The sequence below is a fragment of the Microtus pennsylvanicus genome, chromosome 15, assembly GCF_037038515.1.
Source record: "Microtus pennsylvanicus isolate mMicPen1 chromosome 15, mMicPen1.hap1, whole genome shotgun sequence".
In the NCBI taxonomy this organism is placed as follows: domain Eukaryota; kingdom Metazoa; phylum Chordata; class Mammalia; order Rodentia; family Cricetidae; genus Microtus; species Microtus pennsylvanicus.
In genome coordinates, this window is record NC_134593.1 from 61524321 (window position 1) to 61544805 (window position 20485).

Genomic DNA, 20485 nt, shown 5'->3' on the forward strand with positions numbered 1-20485 from the left:
TATAGTTTCATAAGTGGTAAAACAACAAATACAAGAAAATTACTCAGAAGAGCCTTCTAACATCACTATACAAGTCAGTTTTGCATTTTGCATTGAAATGTCAGTTGCCATTAGTTTTAATTTCAGTTTGTTCATGTATTTGGGAAAATTTAAGATGAAAATTCTTCCTTAAATAATACTTTTTTTTTTTTAGATATCAGCTCTTGTAAAAAGTGTATTTTTGGTTTTAAAGAAGAGAATAGATATAAATGGATCACTCAATTTAAAACAAAGAGGATAATTAATTCATGGTGTGTGTTTGGTTCCTTCCTGAGTCTTTGGCCTATCCCTCCCTTGGTCCTGGCCCTCAGGAGTAAGCTCTCCCTTACAGTATATGTCTCAAGCTAGGCCAGTGATTGGATGGCCACTCCCACAATCTCTATGCCACCTACTCCAGCACATCTGGTACTGAATTGCCTCCTCTGTCCTTAATAGAAGCAGAGCTGCCTAGTCTCACTGAAACTTGGTATTCTAGGGCTGAAGACAAACAGAGGAGTGGAACCGGTGGCGGAACTGAGTGTAAAGAACTAGGAGGAAAGGGGAGAGAACAAAAGACGGTCAGGATGTAAAACAAAACAAAAAATAACAGTAACAATAAAACGTTCAAAAGCTTAAAAAATTAAGTTTTGACCTTTAATTCAACAAACCAAGTTGAGTTATTTATTTCAAAATACAGTGATATGTATTAAATATTTTATAGAAATTGTATGTAATACTCTTTATGGAAAATTTCAGAATGTTTAGTATATTTTTAAATTGTTGCTAATGTTCAAATATATTGCACTGATAATGAATATATATTAAAATATTTTATACTGTTGCCTGTTTGACATGAGATAATTTCGAATTATTTCAGGAGTATGAAATTAACTCCCAACACTGACACACACAGTTTAAGTCTCAGCACAGTGGATGAAGGAAAACCGTGTATGACTTGGTCATGGAGCTGATAGTAGAAACATTAAAATGCGACTTCATGAGGATTTACTGTCCTTTAATATTGCATGCATCTTAGAGATTTCATTTAATGCTATTAAACGCTTAATGTTTTCTTTCGTGTGTACACACTTATATTTATGTATTTCTTGACACAAGTAGCTCAAACCTCTCAACATGAAGCTCCATGTAGTTAAAAGAATTTTTGCCGACTACATTTCATGCTTCTTTGTCTCTGTTTTCCCCTTAAGCAGAGGTGTAGTCTAGAAACTAACAATCTTCTAAATCCAATGTAATTATTCTAATTTGATATTATGTCCCTTTTTATTATAGGAACTTTTTTTAATTTATGAAAACTAAAATTCTGTTAAGTATGCATGCAGTTTGAATGACTTCAGATCTCCTTTACTTTGGATAGAAATTATGTTCACAGAATCTCAAATTTTAATCATGTTGGATACCTCACTGTACTTTCTTCCAGAGATCTCATAAGCTATAATATTTACTGTGACAGTTTGCAACTAAACTTATATTAGTAAAGAATAAAATTAAAACAGAATAATGGGGCACAGGGCAAAGCACAAGTCTTTGTCAAGCGTGGACATGTGTTCTCTCGCTGTAGGACAACTTCAAGTTATATAGAAAAAATCATTCCCACCAAATCAAGAATTTCAGTTCACCTCATTAATTTTGGTAAAATCACATTACAGTGCCAAAAAATAAAAAATCCAAAAAAATTGCAGCCCAGATACTTTTTTGTGTGTGCGAGGGAAGTGAATGCGGAGACTGAGGGTGGGTGGTGTATGCAGGTGCACATGCAGGTGTGTGCAGGCCAGTAGGACACATATAACAGTATATCTTTCTGCAGTCACACTCTACCGTATTTGCAGAGTCAGGGGAGGCTCTGCAACCTAAGTTTAAGAGATTCAGCTAAAGTGTCTGGCTAGTGTGGTCGCGTGGTTGGTCTGTCTCTGAATCCTCAGTGTTGGGTACCGCAGCTTTTACATGGGTAAAATGAACTCAGGTCCACCACCGAGCCATCTGTCCCACGAAAGCACTGTTTTAATTGGTGAAGAATTGCAGAATTTTGAGAGATATCTTGTAAGAGTGATTATAGTCTTCAGTGTTTCTAGAGGCCAGTGGTATCATAAGGCTACAAATGTACACCATAATATAAAGTTAGCTTGTAGCAGTCATGATGCAGAAAGTCTCAAAGTTAAACTCCATGTGATCTGAGATTACCTCACCATCTAAAAGAAAATCCAAGTCTTATTTTTGCCAAGATTAATTTTACTGCCAGTAGCTGCAAGTTGAATGAGCTGTATATACATAGAGCTTGTGAAGAAAAATAGATATTTACACATGTTTATTAAGCCAAAACATTTTTATCTTTCTTTAAGACTGCTAAACTTAAATAAAAGCTATTTCACTGTTACATTTAAGTTTATTTTTCTACCATTAGCTTAAAAATAAAGATGAGCATACAAAATACTCTTTCAACTGTACACATAAATTTTAATGTTATGTCCCATAACATTTTACTCCAAACTCTTATGTTGTAGAGAAAATGGCATGAAGCAGTCTAAATAAGAAATTACAGTTTTAATTTAAAAACTGTTGCAATAATTAAGAGACTGGGAGTCTTATCTTGGCTTTGTGACTAATTTGATATATGATTTGAGAAAACAGCTTAACCTTTCTAGAACTCAATTTGCCTATCTGTAATTAGTGCATAGATTAAACTAGATTGATTTAAAATCCCTTCAAAAAACACCTTTAAAATTCCGAATAATTATACTCCTCAAAAGAGAATCACACAGAGCTTATGCAAGAGTTACTTTAATAGAGCACAAAGTCAGTCACCCAAATATTATGTGAATGTAAAATGTAAGGAAACTAGGACATTACAATATACTGTAGCAGTATTCACCTGATTTTATTTGAGTGAGTTAAATGATATAACACAAATATTATAATTAATTCTTTAAATTAATTTTCCCAGTTAAACTATACTATCAATGTCAACCATGTGAAGAGTCATAGCAAAATTCATATAGGTACATACTGTAAAATAAAACTCCATGTTTAGTCCTTTATGGAGGCCTCTATTAGTATTCTGTTGTACTTTAATTTTGAAATGGCATATTTATTTCATCAAGAATTCATGGAGTAAAATATTTATTTTTGCGAAAGAAAATGTTTAATTTGAGTATTTCCTTATTTCAAATGTTTGTTTCAGTAGCAAACATTTGCTCTTCCCGACACTGCTCACAAACTAGACTCTTACTTTCAAGGATGTTGGCAACTGTGTTAGCTTCAGCAGAAGGCTTGGCCAACTGTGTTCCATCTGTTACTCCAGGCTTTTGCAACTCTAGTTTCCAATAACCCAGAACAACTTAAGGGATCCCAGCAGCCCCATAAAAAAAAAAACTATTAAAGTATTTGCTGCGTTAGAGTAAATCAAGAATCTGCAACAACCCTACACTTAGTAAAACCTTACAGTGGAAATGATTACACGTGTTCTTGAACCTTTTTTAAGTTGGACAAGTTTCCATAATATTTTTTTTCAAGTAAGGTTAATCTTTGTAATATTTTATTTAACAATCAATGAAACATTCTGAAGTTTACATATGCATTGAATTAGGAAAAGTCGCTTCAATTTTTGAAATTTTCTGATTGAATTTCTAGGAAAATTATGACATTTGGTATTGTTTTAAATAACTACATGAGTTTACATATTTAAATAAAAAATTATTATATAAATTAAATATAAACATAAAAATAAACAAAACTTTAGAAATTTATTGTTTTGTTTTTCTCATAATTTTAGCAGTAAATAATTAAATTGCAAATTATATATTATTGAAACCTCTATCGTTTTATATATTTCTGTAATTTCATTTAGATATCTATTAATATATAGCTGACAGCTTGGGAATCTGCATGAGATTGACTAATTCCTCTGAATGTGAGTGACAGCTATTTGGCTTGATCTGTTGAGGTGGGGACCCTGGCAGCAGGACCAGGACTTATCGCTAGTGCATGAACTTACTTTTTGGAGCCCATTCCCTATGGTTGAATGCCTTGCTCAGCCTAGATCCACGGGGCAGGGGGCTTGGTCTTTCTTCACCTTGATATGCCAGACTTTATTTACTCCCCCTAAAATGCCTTCAGGTGGAATAAGGGTTAGATAGGAGGGACACACACACACACACACACACACACACACACACACACACACAATGCATATCTGACACATCAAGGATACATTATGAATCAGTTTTATGTTAATAATTATAAAAATAAAGATAGAGATTTAGGGTGCATAGTCATGTTCATTAAGAAAGAAGCTGACAGAATTGACTTGGTAAGGAGAATTTAAACTCATTAAATTATCTGTTGTTTTAAAAGAAAAAAACCTCTATGAGCAGTTCTGGCAGTCAATTCATCTCTAGCATCAGACAGTACTGTTCTTCTACGTATTTTCAATACCACCTTCCACCCATGGGTCTTTCATTCTTTGGCTTCCTCTTTCTGTACACTGAATTTGCTTTCACTCCTGTTCTCATTCATGCCTTTCTCTCTGATGGTGTTCAAACTCCTCTGGCCGAACTCTAAATCATAGACTCATGTAGCAGTCTTTTTAATTTAATTTTTAAAATTGAGATAGGTTGTAATACATTTATGTGGTGGATTGTTGAGACATTTCAGTCACACATTATTTTATTAACGGTTGTGTATTGTTATTCACAAATCATGCCTTTTTTCAATAATATGGGTTAAATAACTTTTATTTTAGTTGTAACAGTTGAATAAACATACTTTTCACCACTGCTTTATAACTTGACTGAGAAACAATGTAACACATAATAAACAAAATTATAGATTATGGGGCAGTTGCCTATAAGCCCAGAGACCACTGGTTTGGGGTCAAAATGAGCTACATATATTTCAATAGCTTTGAGCTAGATTAGGAATTTAAGAAACTTTTGTACAAGTTAACATAAAGCTTACTTAACCAATTTATTCAAACAAATTGAAAATTGTCTGATTAGGAAGCACAGTATGTATTATTAACTGGGCTGCCTCTCAGTGTCTCAGCAGAGAGACATAAGTTCACAGGCTCATGATGATTTGTTTATTTTTGTTTTTTGTGTAATGTGCTTGATCCATTAATTAGGCAAGCTTCAGTTCACAAGTCTCCATTTTGTGTTCCAAGTTTTTGTTGTTGTATAACAATTTCCTCCAAAATAAATGATTCCACTCTAGAGGGAAGCACTTTACAGTTCAGAAAGTATATAAAAATGACGCATATCTAGAAGTAAATGACTGACACACCTCAAGAAGTTCCTGAAATTTACTAAGAACCCTCCTAAGGTTATGTAAGTATTAAGTAACTTCCTACAAAGAAGAGACGATCTGTGAACTTCCACTACCTTAGGTCAGCTGTTTTTATGGGTATCCCCATCATGGTCTTGACCCCTTTGCTCATATTATCGTTCCTCTCTTCAATAAGGTTCTAGGAACTCCATCCAATGCTTTACTGTGGATCTGTGCATCTGCTTCTATAAGTAACTGGATGAAGGTTCTATGATGACAGTTAAGGTAGTCATCAGTTCTCAAAGCGATGTGCTAGCCTTTGTTGGCTCCCCATGGAAGCCTTACCCTCTATGAGGAGTAGAATGTGTGGCTTGTAGAAAGCTGGTGGTAACTGGAGGAAGAAAGGGAATGGAAAATATTTAAAAATAAAAAATAAAATTGAAAAAAATGAGATATTATAAGTCCCCAAAAGTGCCTGCAATTTTAAAAGGGAGCACCAGTTATGTAAATTCCTTGAGTAGTGGGTTATACTAATAATTATCAAACTTTGAATAATACTTTTTCCTATAAGTAACTCCTTGCCCATACTCCTATAAGTAATCCAATAAACTGAGTTTGAGAGAATTGTTCCTTTGTCTACGGTAAATTCTCAGTCTGGGATGAGTTGTCATTTCTTCTTCTTTCCTCTAAAATTCCTAACATTAGGATGTTGGCATTTACCACCATGTCTGTATTTTTCTAGAAAAATGACACACTATTGGATTAAATCCACCCTAGGCTTCCCAGATTAGGGCTCCACCAAATTATTCAGAAAGCTTTCATTCCCAAAAGATCTGTTTCAACTCTATCATAACCTTTCTATTTTTATCAGTTCTAACGTTTCCACATTCTAGTTATTTTATAAAAAAAATGCACCAATAATCAATAGCAATTGACTGGCAAAACTTAATTCCTTGTAAACTGGATGAGTCATGTTCTTATAAACTCTCGATATTATAAAGAAATAAAGATTTAATTCATTATTGTTCTCATCACAGAGAAGTAGAACCTGGGAAAAGCAACACAAGAAGACAGGATTTATTTTACTTGAAAATGTAATATACTCTACCATGGTAGAAAAATCAGGAAGAGTTGAGCAGAAGATGCTGATCACAGTGCATCTGCAATCCAAAACATAGAAAGGTTGATATGGTGGTCAGTTTCATTTAATTGTATCTAGTTTGGAACATCAGTGTATAGAATGGTATTTCATCCATTTAGCATGAGAGTTCCTACTTCAGTTATTCCAATTAGGAAATTCCCTCATGAATTTGTCTGCTAGATAATTCAAAATTCAGTGAAGTTGACCAGCAACATTTATTATTCAAGGAATTAACTTCCTGAAGCATCTAACCTTTTCACAGACTTGTTTTGTTCATGAATACCCTTGATATTTGTCTTCTCAGTATTCATTTCTCATAATTTGAAGATACTTTATCTTTCATTTCATGTTTATAGATAAATATACTTATTTGCTAAGTTCCCAAAACTAAAATTATGGAATAAATAAAACTGCCTAAGGTCTGGGATATTCAAAAGTAACTGGTGCTTAAAATGAGCAATTATTTTATTAAGAAGAAAAGTAGAATTACTAAATTTTTCTTATATAACACATTTATCTATAATCCTGGGTTTTGTCTATTCTAATTATCTTCATGTCTTCTGATTTGAATCACTGTGGATATTTCTCTGCCTATTTTCTTAACTCCATAAGCATTTTTCTAATATCCTTTTATTGTCGACAGTTAATGTTTTCAGGAATGATAATAAAGTACTTCTTCTTAGAGTAAACTGACCAAGAGCAAACACAATTTTTAGTTCTCCATTTTTCTATTGATTCTCTTATGTATCTCTAGTTTATGGTTGTGGACTATCTATGGTTCATCTATTGTATACATCTGTGACTATACCCACACTATCTACTGTCTGTTTGTATGCCTGTCTCTCAAAACGAAGAGCTTTAATCTGTATGTGTTGTGCTTTATAGGAAAAAAGTGTGACAGAGGAACAAATGAAAAATACTTTGCATAAATCTTTAACTGAACTTCAAAAGAAGGAAGTTATATGCAACTAACCCCAAGCACCCAAACAAGCAAACAATAAACTAAGATATATTATCAAGCCATATCTGTAGGTTGGTTCTAACATTTATGGTGGATATTTAATTCATATGGATGCTGCTACCATCTATTTGGCTGCTATTAGCAAATAATTAGTACAACATATAAGTGTGTACATATGATACCCGGGACAGGGCCAAGGAAGAGTGCACACCTTAATATTAAACCTATAGGATAGTTTAGACTGTAAAAACTCTTCACATGAGAAATCTAAGGCCTAGTAGGGATGATTCTTACACCATTCTCTTGGAGCAGAGGTTATCAACCTGTGGGTCATTACGCCCTTTCATACTGAAAACCTTTGTACAGGGGTTGCCTAAGACCATCAAAAATCATTTATAAGGCCAGGCAATGGTGGTGCACACCTTTAATCCCAGCACTCGGGAGGCAGAGGCAGGCGGATCTCTGTGAGTTCGAGGCTAGCCTGGTCTAGAAGAGCTAGTTCCAGGACAGGAACCAAAAGCTATGGAAAAACCCTGTCTCGAAAATACAAAAAAAAAAAAAAAAAAAAAAAAGAAAGAAAAAAAAAGAAAAAGAAAAATCATTTATATTTGCATTTCTTGGTAACTGTTGTTAGTAGGCCTGTTTGTTAGATGCAAGCAGAGGCTAGACTCCTTTAAGACAGGCTTCCTGATTCAGCTTAACTGCAAAAACTCACAGATCTATAAGAGGCACTGCCACCAAATACTTAAATGGGGTTCTAGCAGCAAGTTCTTGGTGATGGCAGATGTTGTATGAGGTCGTTTGTTTCCTGCTTCTCAGTCCTGAAATAACCACATGGAAACTGTATTAATTAAATCACTGCTTGGCCACTAGCTCTAGCTTTTCTTATTGGCTTATTCTGACATCTTAATTTAACACATATCTATAATTCTATGTATTGCCACATGGCTATGGCATACTGGCAAGGTTTCATCTAGCATCTATCTCTGGCAGGGCTACATGGCTTCTCTTTGACTCTGCCTTCTTTCTCCCAGGATTCAGTTTAGTTTTCCCTGCCTAGCTAAGTTCTGCCTTGCTATAGGCAAAAGCAGTGTCTTTATTCATTAACCAATAAAAGCAACACATACACAGCAGAACCTGTCTAAAAGCCACTTATGAGTATGTGCATATAATATTTGTCTTTGTGGGTTTGAGTTTCCTCACAAAGTATGATGTCGCTATATCCATCCATTTGCCTGCAAATCTCAAAATGTTATGTTTTTTTCTGCTGTTTAGTACTTCATTGTGTAAATATACAATATTTTCCTTATCCATTCTTCTGTCGAGGGACATTTAGGTTGTTTCTGGATTCTGCCTATGACAAACAATGCTGCTATGAACATAACTGACCACATGTCCTTATGGTATGATGGAGCATCTTTTGGGTATATTCCCAAAAGTGGTATTACTGGGTCTTGAGGAAGGTTGTTTCCTAATTTTCTGAAAAATCACCATACTGATATCTAAAGAGGTGGTCCCAGTTTTCACTTCCACCAGCAATGTGAAATATTCTCTTTACTCCACATCCTCTCCAGTTTTCATCAGTGCTTTTTGTCTTGACCATTATTACAGGTGTAAGATGGAATCTCAGGGTTGTATTGAATATGGCTCTTACAGAAGACCAGGGTAATGATTATTTTGATTATTTTGGCAGAACTGAAAAAAAATGATTATTTTGGCAGAACTGAAAACAGTCTAAAAGAAAATAGTGTGTTGTGAAACATATTGAAATAACAAAGGAATTGTGAATTTAATCTTAATAAACAATGATATTGTATTTTGACATAACACTCATTTATTGTTTCCCTCCCTTTGTCCAGTGCTTTTTATTTATTCTAATTTATATTTTAGTATGTTAATTTTTCTCCTTTAGATACTTTTGCTCCCTGGAGGCCACTTTAAAATTATCCCCGACTACTTTGAAAAGAATACCTTATTTCTATAGCTAACCCACATATAACCAATGTCATCACATTAAAAATTCTTAATAAAATAAAGAATTTCAAAGGGAATTACCATGAGAAAGATATAGATATGACCTATTGTGTGATAAACAACTTCAAGGAAGAAAAAACTCCCACTGATATTGTCAAAGAAAATTTGTTTTGCACCAGTATGATGTTATAGTAAAAACCTTGGTTTTACTCCGGTAAAGGAAGAAAGTCATTCTTATCTTTACTGTACCAGTAATAATTTACAAACAATGAAAGCTACCACATTCAGGCTTGGTTTTACTCCAGTAAAGGAAGAAAGTCATTCTTATCTTTACTGTACCAGTAATAATTTACAAACAATGAAAGCTACCACATTCAGGCTTGGTTCTATACTGTTTATCTCAGAAAAATCTCAAAATCACTCTGAATTTTTTTGATAAAGTTGTATCATGCTTTTTCCTGAGCTTATTACTTGTGATGTCCTCCCATGTACTTCACAGTTTCTGTGGTCAGTATAGGCTGGATCTGAAACTGATTGCCTAATGGAAAGTCGCTTTTACAATTCTATTCCTGCCTAACTGGACTTAGCTGTAATATTGTTTTATCTCTTGATTAATGTCCTGTCAAGGTGAAAGTCACATTGTTTGTGATTTCTGTGCTTGATAGCATGAATCATGTTTGTAACAAATGCCGCCGTTCTGAGCAGTGTCTCTGTGCGCTGCTTTGCCAGGTAAGGAGCAGCAGTTCATTCAACTGAGACATAAATCTTCTTTCTGTTTACCACAAAACTACCTTGAACTAAACCCCTGTTGATAATAATGCGTGATGGAGAGATATAAATATTTCAATCGGCCTGTCTTCTGGTTTAGATGTCTTTGTTTCAAGAACACTACTTATTTGAAAATGTAAACATTGTCTAAAAGCCTCCTTCCCAAGTATACTAGCGTGTTTTGTGATAATTTTTTTTCTGATCTAATATAAAATCCTATGTTAACTTTTGGTATAATATCATTTTTTAGAATGTCTTTATATATAAAAATTAGAAATAGCCCACAGTGTGAATGTACTGCATATATGTGAAAAAAACATGAGAAAACTGAGATAATTTTTCCTTTACTTTGTTTCGTGTCCCCTTCTTCCAGCCTTTCTTCTTCTGTTTTTGTTTCTGTTTCACAATGTTAGTTACTTCTTCTGAGTTGCAAAATAAATTTGTTATTCAATTTATTTATGTTTCTATTAAGAAAAATTATATTTTGTATGAAGCTGTTATCTCTAATAATATTGTGGATCAAAATAGACATGAAGTTGAAAAATTCCCTTTTTTAATTCTTCTCTTAACTGAAATGTTAACATGATGAGAAAATATGAATTTTGTATAACCTGATTGTAAAATTTTCCTGTATTTGGGGAGCAAATATTGGCTAAAGTCAGGCATACTTCTGCTCTCAAAAATTTGACTTTCTCTAGTGTATGTGAATTTATTTTCCCATATATGACTTATATACAATATCACATGCACTTTGCCTGTATCTTTAGTCTGTATTTTTTCCATGATACAGGGTCACATGTATCCTAGACTGACCTCTAGCTGTGGGGGTAGTTGAGGGAGTGGGAGGAGGTGTGGAAGAGAGAAAAATAGTTGGAATGTAAAATAAAGAATCAAGTAAATATATTTTAATATGAGCTTGTAGTTGTAAAACTTGAGATAGAACTGTTTGGAGAAGTCAAGATAAGTCTTCAAAGGACTCTTCAGGGTGGATTTGACACCATTAAAGACATGACAAGCAAGGAGTTTCTGCATCCCCAAGCAGGCCCATCTTCATTATGTCTGCAGCCCCATCTTCATTATGTCTGCAGCCCCATTGCCTTTGTCTAATAACTTTTCAATATATGAAAATAACTCCTAACATGTTTTTATTGATAATACTTTTCAAGCACAATGGAAATGACTCATCTCAAAGTAAATATGAGACATGATTTTATATATTCCAGATAAGAATTAGGCATTAGTATTGGTAATTTTTTCCTGATATTGGTCTTTTTCTTGTAACTATCTGTCTGAAGCTTAAAACAAAGTGCTTACTTGCCATATCAATGACTAAAATATATAAACTTTAATTAGAATATGTGTATATTGTAAAGAAGTAGTTTCTCATCCAGGTGGTGGTGGCACATGCCTTTAATATCAGAAATTAGAAGGCAGAGGCAGGCAGATATCTGTGAGTTCAAGGCCAGCCTGGTCTTCAAAAGCTAGTTCAAGGACAGCCTTCAAAGCTACAGAGAAACCCAGTCTCGAAAAACAAAAAGCAAAGCAAAACAAAACAAAATAAAAGAATGCTTTCTCGACTCTGAATTGAACCATATCGATGTGCCCACTTTTATCTAATCCCTTGTGTAACTCATTCTGTTTTGAATATTATGCACAAGTGTGTGACATGTATTGTGCAGTTATGTGTAGAGCTACATTCAGTCACAAATTTGTACAATATATTCTACCAGTAGAGAAAACTAATTATCAATCTCTGTGAATTATAAAACCCGTGACCTAAAGCTGTGAGACTCCTACAGGATACACTTGTGCCATGGTGCCACACACCTTACAGAAGCAAGCAATCATGTTTTCATTGTTTGTCAGATTCACTCTGTGGAATAAAGCCGCACCATGCTTTCATTATACGTAAGGTTCACTCAATTGGGTGGAGTCTACAGCTAATATTGTCCATGACGGCAAGAACCTGCTACTAGAAATGTCATAAATCCTAGAAGAAAACCAACGACTATTATTCTGCTAAACAAGCATAGCAAACATAAATGAATAAAAACACCTTTTTCCATATTGCAACACCCATAGATGAGTAGATTGTTAAAAACCTCATCAAAGGAGTGTCTTCCTGTAGTTGATAGGAACTATACAGAGACCCATCATTGGGTATTGTGCAAACATTGAAAGGCTTTGGGATACTCAGCTTTCTAACTAGGATGCTTTCTCAAACTCTGTCTCTCAAGACTAGGAGATCTATAGAGAAGAGGAGGAAAAACAAAAGTCAGAGAGGTAAATGGCTTCAGAAAACAGGATCTTTAGACACAAACGAGGCTGCTAACACACATGAACTCAGTTTGTGAGATGCACACTGCCAAGAAAATGAAGAAGTACAAAAAAGGTCCACTCCTAACCAAGGAGCTTTTTGTAACTGATACACACCAGCAAAGGGACCATCAGTTTCCTCTCAGGGTGCTACAATCCAGGGCCAGCCTTATACTCGAGAGTACTTTGACCAGTACAAAGTGGACTCCATCTTTCCCTGTGTGCTTTTACTATTGTGGCTTGCTGACTTTTGGTTTTTAAGAGAAAAAGAGCATGAGGTCAGGTTGCAGAGAATCTGGGAGGAGTCTTGGGAGCTGATCATCTATAACTAAAATATTTGGAAAAAAACTTAAAGTTACTTAAAAAAGTGGTAAAATAAAAAAATTAAAAAAATAAAAAAGTGGTAAAATAAAAATATTTAGACAAATTCATTATATGATATGATTTTACAGTTTCTCCTTTTTAACTAGGGGCTTTAAATTGAGAAAAAAAATTACTGCCCCTGAAATTAGTCTGAAGGCGAAACTTGCATGTCAGACTTGGAAACTGCCATACCTGAAAATCGATTAATTTAACATCATTTGCAACTTTACAGTTCTATAAACCAAGAAGATAAGCCAATTGTAAGCCAATGACAACTATGACACTTTTAACTTGTTTATGAACGTCCTTATTTTCCCCAATAATTTATACAATTCATAGTATCACAGGAAAAAATGTTATATGCAGTGTTACTGGGGTGTGTGTTATTCTTATTAAAACTCAAAAACTGAAATGTGAAATTATTTTAGTCTGATCTGATATCAATTTTCATGGAGTTCTCCTATCATTAAGTAATGGTTTTTGAAGATTTAATTTGAAGTCATAAGTAATGTATGACATGGTAATGATTTATGAGAACTGAAGGGAAACCTAGAAGTTTCAGATAAAAATGAAACACAGTGCCTACTTTCCTATTCATTTTCTATGCATTATATATGGACTTATTATATTGGAACTGTGTGTGTGACAGTGAACACAGGATATTAATCCTGTGAAACTGGAAAGAACAGCAATGAATATTCATATATTGAATGTATCACTATTCACTGTAAATATTTATATTTAGTTTTTAATGTATGAATTTGAAACTTTAGATAAGGATATTAAAATTGAAAGATCCAGAATATTAGATGAAAAATACAATGCTTCACTAGACAAAGTATTAAAATTCATTGTCATAAATATATTAGCCTTGTCATATTGTGCCTAGGTCTGAAAATATTTGAGAACAATAACTGTATAGGATTTCCATACTTGGGTCAGTGGGGTTGATGAAAGAAGACTCTTTTTGAGTCCATTGCATACATGGTTTAAGAAAGCTGTGTATTTGAGAAACTGCTGAAATTGATGTGTGTTCTTCATTTGAAATTAGAGAAGATAATAGACAAACACAAAGAAATCACATTATTCCAAACACTGTTTTTCAACTAAATATATTTTTTTAAAACTCATATTTTTGTTGTCCATAAAATTCTTAGATTTCTTTCTTTTTATTAAGTTTTTTAACTATAAGCAACACAATTTTTTCAGAAAATTAGGAAACAACCTTCCTCAAAACCCAGTAATACCACTTTTGGGTATATATCCATAGGATGCTCAATTGTGCCACCAGGACATGTGCTCATATTTTTAAATTCTTTTTGAATTATTCAGTGTAGTAATGCCTGACATATAAAAATCAAAGGTTCTTTTAAATGTATCATATATATATTGAAAGTAAATTACATACATTGCATATATTGCTAATAGATAAAATAGTTACAGAGTCACTTATATATATGCATTTCACATGAACCTATTAAATTAATTATGAGACTGAATCTACACCACAGATTTCTTCTCTCCCATTGTATTTCACCATATTTTTTCCAAACTCCAAACCCAAATCTAGGAAAACTGAGTCATTATCTGTTACAGCATATTAATTTCTCTTTACAAGAATTTGCAGTGAGTAGAACCATCACTATTTATTGTGTGTTTATATCTCCTTTCACACATCATAATTGTAGATACAGATGTCATTCAATCACTAATATCAATGGTATAGAGAACTGTATAAATAGATTGTAATTGATTATATCAAAAAGATACAGAATATTTTTTTCTGCTCAGTGGGCATTTTTGTTCTTTCACAGCAGACATTATATGTTACAAAACTTTAGTGGTTTTTTTTTTGTAGTGTCTCATTGTTTGTTTTTTTTTTTTTTCTGAACACTTTTAGTGCTTTTGTCTAAAATATTCATGTCTCCTGAAAGAACTATTTTCTTAAATATCTGTATTCTGAATACTCCATAGTGGCTTGAATAAAATTATAGGGTAGTTGTTATTAAGACAAACACCGCTATATTTTGAATTTCTCTTATCTTCATAAACATTAATTTTTTAGTCTTAATATGCATAGATTAAAAAAATCAAAATTGAAAAAATTCACAAAGAGCTAGAATCAAGTAACAGTTGCTATTTTCTAGTGCCATTTTGAATCATTGTGATGTAATCATAAAGATAAGACTATTTTGTTTTTAAAACTGTATTTTATTCATCTTAGCATTTAATCTAACATTATATTTGTCTTGAAAATCAGGTCATGATACCATTTTTATTAAGTTTTCAAACTTTTAGGCATTGTTTCTCAAACATTCTTGTTTTTGGCAACATCCTGAGTTCTGAGACTGCCTTCTGAGATATCCTACTGTTCCTTATAAGACATTTCCACTGTAACTTTTCATTTTCCCCTTGAAATTACCTGGATTATGAGATTTTGAGAGGGAGAAGAAGGAAGGTGCTCATATCTATCACATTATGCCACATTTACACACTGTCAATATTTACTACTGCAGTGATTGATCACTTCAGAGTTTTAGTTTCATGATAAATATTCTGATAGGAATATTTTATTTATTAAAGTTCTCATTTCCACAGACTGTGCACTGTAACATAAAACAGTATCACTAAAATTTGAAGTTTCAAACCCAAAGATCTATAGTTTTTCCCAACAGAAAAAAAAAACAGCAACAGTGGTGGACTATGACCAATAAACAGTCTTAATATATCTCTTTTGTTTTATTGTAGGTTATTCCTCTAATAGTTCAAATGTTCTTTTATAATTAATATTAAATCACAGAGTAGAAATTCTTTCAAATTATAAGCAGAAGTTTATTTTATCAGTCTTTTATGTGAGACAATTGCTATGTATATATAGAAATTCAGTGTTATTTTGTTTTCATCTTAGAGTGCACTAATTTGGAAAAAGTGGCATAGACAACATGTGAGGCAAGGTATGAAAAGTTCTCTATGATAAAAGTGCACATACCCTAGAAATATGCTTAGTTTGAGTGCTGTAACATGAACAAGTTACTAGAAAGACACCCACACCCTATTGTGTTTTGCTTATAATTGTATAATAACTAAAAAGAGATGATCCATAAGGTTTTATTTCTAAATTCCCTGTGTCGTGGCCACTCAAAACTTTAACATGAAAATTATATAGTTGTCTCACAGCAAAACAAACATATGCATTAAAATTCATTGTTTATAATAATTATTTTTCACAACTCCATGCTTTTCAATTCATCAGTTACTCATACTGACCCTACTTTCAAGCATATCCTATGTGGTACTTCTCAACAATTCAATTATCCATAATCTTAAAAGTAAAGTCATGCTTTATTGTGTTCCTTCTTTTGTTATATTCATTTAAAATGTACTCAGAGAAAATAGAATATATATGTTAGTAGCTTTGAAAACATAACTGGTATATCACTTCTTCTTCTCCTCAAGATAAGGCCAAAGAATACATATGTAGTCAATAAGTTAGTGCCATTTGTTGGCCTCATCATTTTGTTGGCTTCATCATTTTTATTTGTAAACATATTCAATTATTTTAATGACTCAAGTCATTTTTGCTGCCCTTAAAGTAACATTGAGTCTATCATTAGAGTTTGCATTATATCCATTAATACCAATTTTACATTCTAAAATCATTCAACATCATGACAGAAGAAACTACTTCTTTCAATGTGTAATCTAACCTGAACAATTTCCTTTTATACTCTGAACAGCTTTCAGGGATTATTGGAAGTTTTGAAGGAAGTAGAAGTAGAGTAAAAGCTTCCAAACAGTAGATTAATAGCAATAACCATAACTAAACTCCTATTAGAAACATTAAAATTAATAGCAGCAATACCAGCATTTTTCCAAGAATCATGGTCTCAAGAAGTGCTTATTTTGTTTGGTTAAAAATTGTTTATAACAACACTTTAGAAAAGTTAATGTCCACTCTGTTTTAAATCAGAAACATATGACCTTATTTATAGTTTGTTTTTATCCCCCTCTTCAGATTGTCTGCAAATCTCAAAATTTGATTGCTTTTAATCAAGAAGATGAGGCAACATTTGTTCAATCTTTTGGTTAATCAGATTTTTACAAATGTCCATGAATAATTAAGAGTCCTAATCCTCAAATCTAGGTCTGTTGAACTTAGTCTTATCAAGATTCTTCTTTAACCAAATCTGCTTTATAGAGTAAAATCGAGTATTTTCCAAATGATATCATTAGAATAAACAAAAATTTTAAGAAAGAAATAAGATAGTGACTCTCAAAAGTTCCCTAGTTCTTTAAAAAAAAAAACGTATACCCTTAAATTTCAGTGATATTTATAACATGTATTTATACATGCATTATCATAATTTAGTTTATAGAAGAAATTTGTTTTATAAAAGTATGTGTTTGAAAAAGATATGAAATAAATTGACATGTAAAAAGAAAACATAATCTAAAATACTTGAAATATTAATAAATGCCATGCACAAGAATGTTGAAAAATAATCACTTGCCTTATTAGGGTTGAAAGGTTTAATGAACCTTTGACACTATGTCTATTATTCTGTATCTCATTATGTAAGGTTTGACTCATAACAATATTTATTTATCATGATATTGTTGTTAGAACCACTCATACCCACGCTCATACATACATATATATATATATACATATTTATATATGAGGATGCTTTGTGTATGTATATGCATATGTACATAGACCATGTAAAACAAAAAAGATATATATACCTTGTAAGTGAGTATAAGAATATTTAGAATACACTAATCAATTATACTATATTACCAAGGAATAGATTCTTTCCCAAGGATCATGACCAGCCTTGGAAGCAGGCTAAGTTTTCTGAACCCACAATCTTTCCCTCCTGCTGTGTTGACCATTAGTTCAAGTGGAAAGTTGATAGTTACTGCAAATATTTTAGTGCCATTCATTCTGCATTTATGCATATCTTCCCATGGTGATTGCCATGGTTCACAAGTGTTGTAGCTGTTTATTGCTTCCCTCCCTTGGGAGATCACCTACTATTTTCTTGAATCATGAAAGGTCAACCACCGGCGAGAGACTTTCAAATCAGATCCACCTGTAATCCCCCAAATCATTTGGCCTAATTGTGTTGTGCCTTCCACAAAAACCATGGCATAAATCAATAATCTACGTATGGTGAATTACTAGGATTACCCTGACCAACCTATAAAAAAGCTTTCATGTGTCTGGTACTAGAGGTTTTGTTAATCTATGATTCTTGTGGGGAGTATATATATGTCAATTATTCCTTTTCATCTTCTTTATGTGTGGCTCAAGGAACATCATTTAATTGGGTGCAGAAAGAATGTGAGAGCCAGAATACTAGCAACTCTGCTGTGATACACTGTTTTCTAGAAATGGTTGCACAAAGATATCATAACAACGGACTACACAACATCAGTATTGTAGGCAAAGTTTTCAAGCTGCTTCATCCCTAAACAAAGTGGTATAGACAGACACTTAACTCTGGGAGTAGAGTTAGCGTCTTAGCATCTTTTTCCTTTTTAATGAAAAAAAGAAAGTGAGTGGATCCTGATTGGGGGTTGGGACAGGCAAGTAACGGAGAGGCAGAGATATGAAAGTTTAATCATAGTATATTGCATGAGAAAGGAATCTATATCCAATATAAAGGGGGAATTACATGAAGGAATATATAAGCTAAAAATTCAAACTGCATTACTATCTATCTATTCTTTCATACATACTTTCAAGACAAACATTGATATGAATAAGAGTTGAGAGGCTTTAGGGATTATCTTGGGAAAATGGATTTATTTAGTTGTCTCTTCTCTTTTATTTTGTTATCTAATAATACAATTTTGTCATGGTAAAAACACTGCACCTTCATTTTTAAAAAGTCTTAATAAGAACACTGTGTTTTATAACAAGCTGGGCAAATGTCTACTCTACTTACAAATTATAAAATGAATTAATTTCTCAAAACATAAGGTTTTAATTTAGGGTAGAAACATTTGACCATGAAGTAAATTATAAATATGCATTAGGTTGTTTGTGTGCACGTAATACCATTGCACAATTCCATTCTAGTCAGTAATCCAGCCAAGTTGCTTAGAATTATACTAAACTGGCTAATAATTAATTATTTATATGATATAGTAAAATACTATAATACATTATAATGACTATAATACATTAATGACTATTTGCTATTAATGTTCATCCCATCTTTCCAACTTTGATTAAAGTTAAAACATAAGCTACTTATTTTTTTTAGGCTTAACTGAAATTTCTCATAAAATTTGTAGCATAATTTATGTCATTTATACTTGAAATATTTTCCATTTTACTTATAGCTATTATGATACAAACTATTTTTATGTGAGCTATTTCAATATCTTATAGTAGTTTAATTATAATATGATAAATTTATATTTACTATTTCATAATTTACCAGCAAGCCCATTTTAATAGCTACAAAGAAGTGAAGCCATAAAATTTTAATTTACAGTTCTAGAAAGATTAATACAGGTCATCTTTCCAGGTGGTAATTTCTCTCTAGTAAATCTTATATGTTACTGTTAATTATTTGTCTCTGATGAATATAACTGGGCATCTTTGTTTAATACAAGTTATCTTAATGAGTTTCTTATAAAGAGCATATTAAACAAAATCTACTTTATGATTGCCCACAATGAGATTACTTCTTGAGTGTAATATACAAAAATAAAAATGTTCATAATTCTTAAATCCCATGCAATCTAACATGACAAAATTTCTGTGATAGCAATGTGTGCTGTTTAGTTCAAACCAAACTAAAATATAATATGTATTTGCTAATCTGTATTTCATATTTTTAATTATTATTAATAAAAATTGTCTTAACCCTGTTCTTAGAAATATTTTAAGCATATGGTTCTCATTTCACTGAAAATATAAAATAATATCTCTCTAGACATTAATTCTGACCTTTTGCCTTGAAGTAATAAATATGAAATAGCAAAATATTACTTGAAACTCCAAGTTCAGGACTGATGACTCAAGAAAAATTTTAAATTTATTATGATCTTACATAAAATGTGTAAGAATCCTTTTGCCAAAGTATGCTTAGGTTCATGTGTGTATCTGCAGAGGCATAATATTCTTGCTTATTAACACACTGGAAGACTTTTCTGAAACTGTCTAGAAAGTAGTGACATGATTTCTAAATTCTCATTACAAATTAGAAGCAAAACATACTTAAATAGAGCTTAAAATTGCATCTTAGAATGTTTCAGTGGAAAATAAATAAATATATTTTGATAACATAAATATTTCCATAATGAATAATTAACTCATAATTAAGAGGAAAATATGCCAGAAGAAAGAATAGCTGTAAAACTCATCCAATCATTTGAATTAATGAAGCAGAATTGTATATAAACTTATGTAAAGAATTTAGTATTATTACTAAATTCATCATTATGAAGAAGACAGAGATGAGTATTAAAGCAGGCTATTCATGAAATTAATGTTCCTGAACAAAACTTGTATTAAATGAGTATTGAGGAATGCGTATTTTCTTAACAATTATCAGTAGATTTTGAAAACGTAGTTCAAAATTGTTCATGTTTAATTTTATGAATAGTTCTGCATGAGAAAGAGAGATATGGTCTAGCCCATAAGTGTT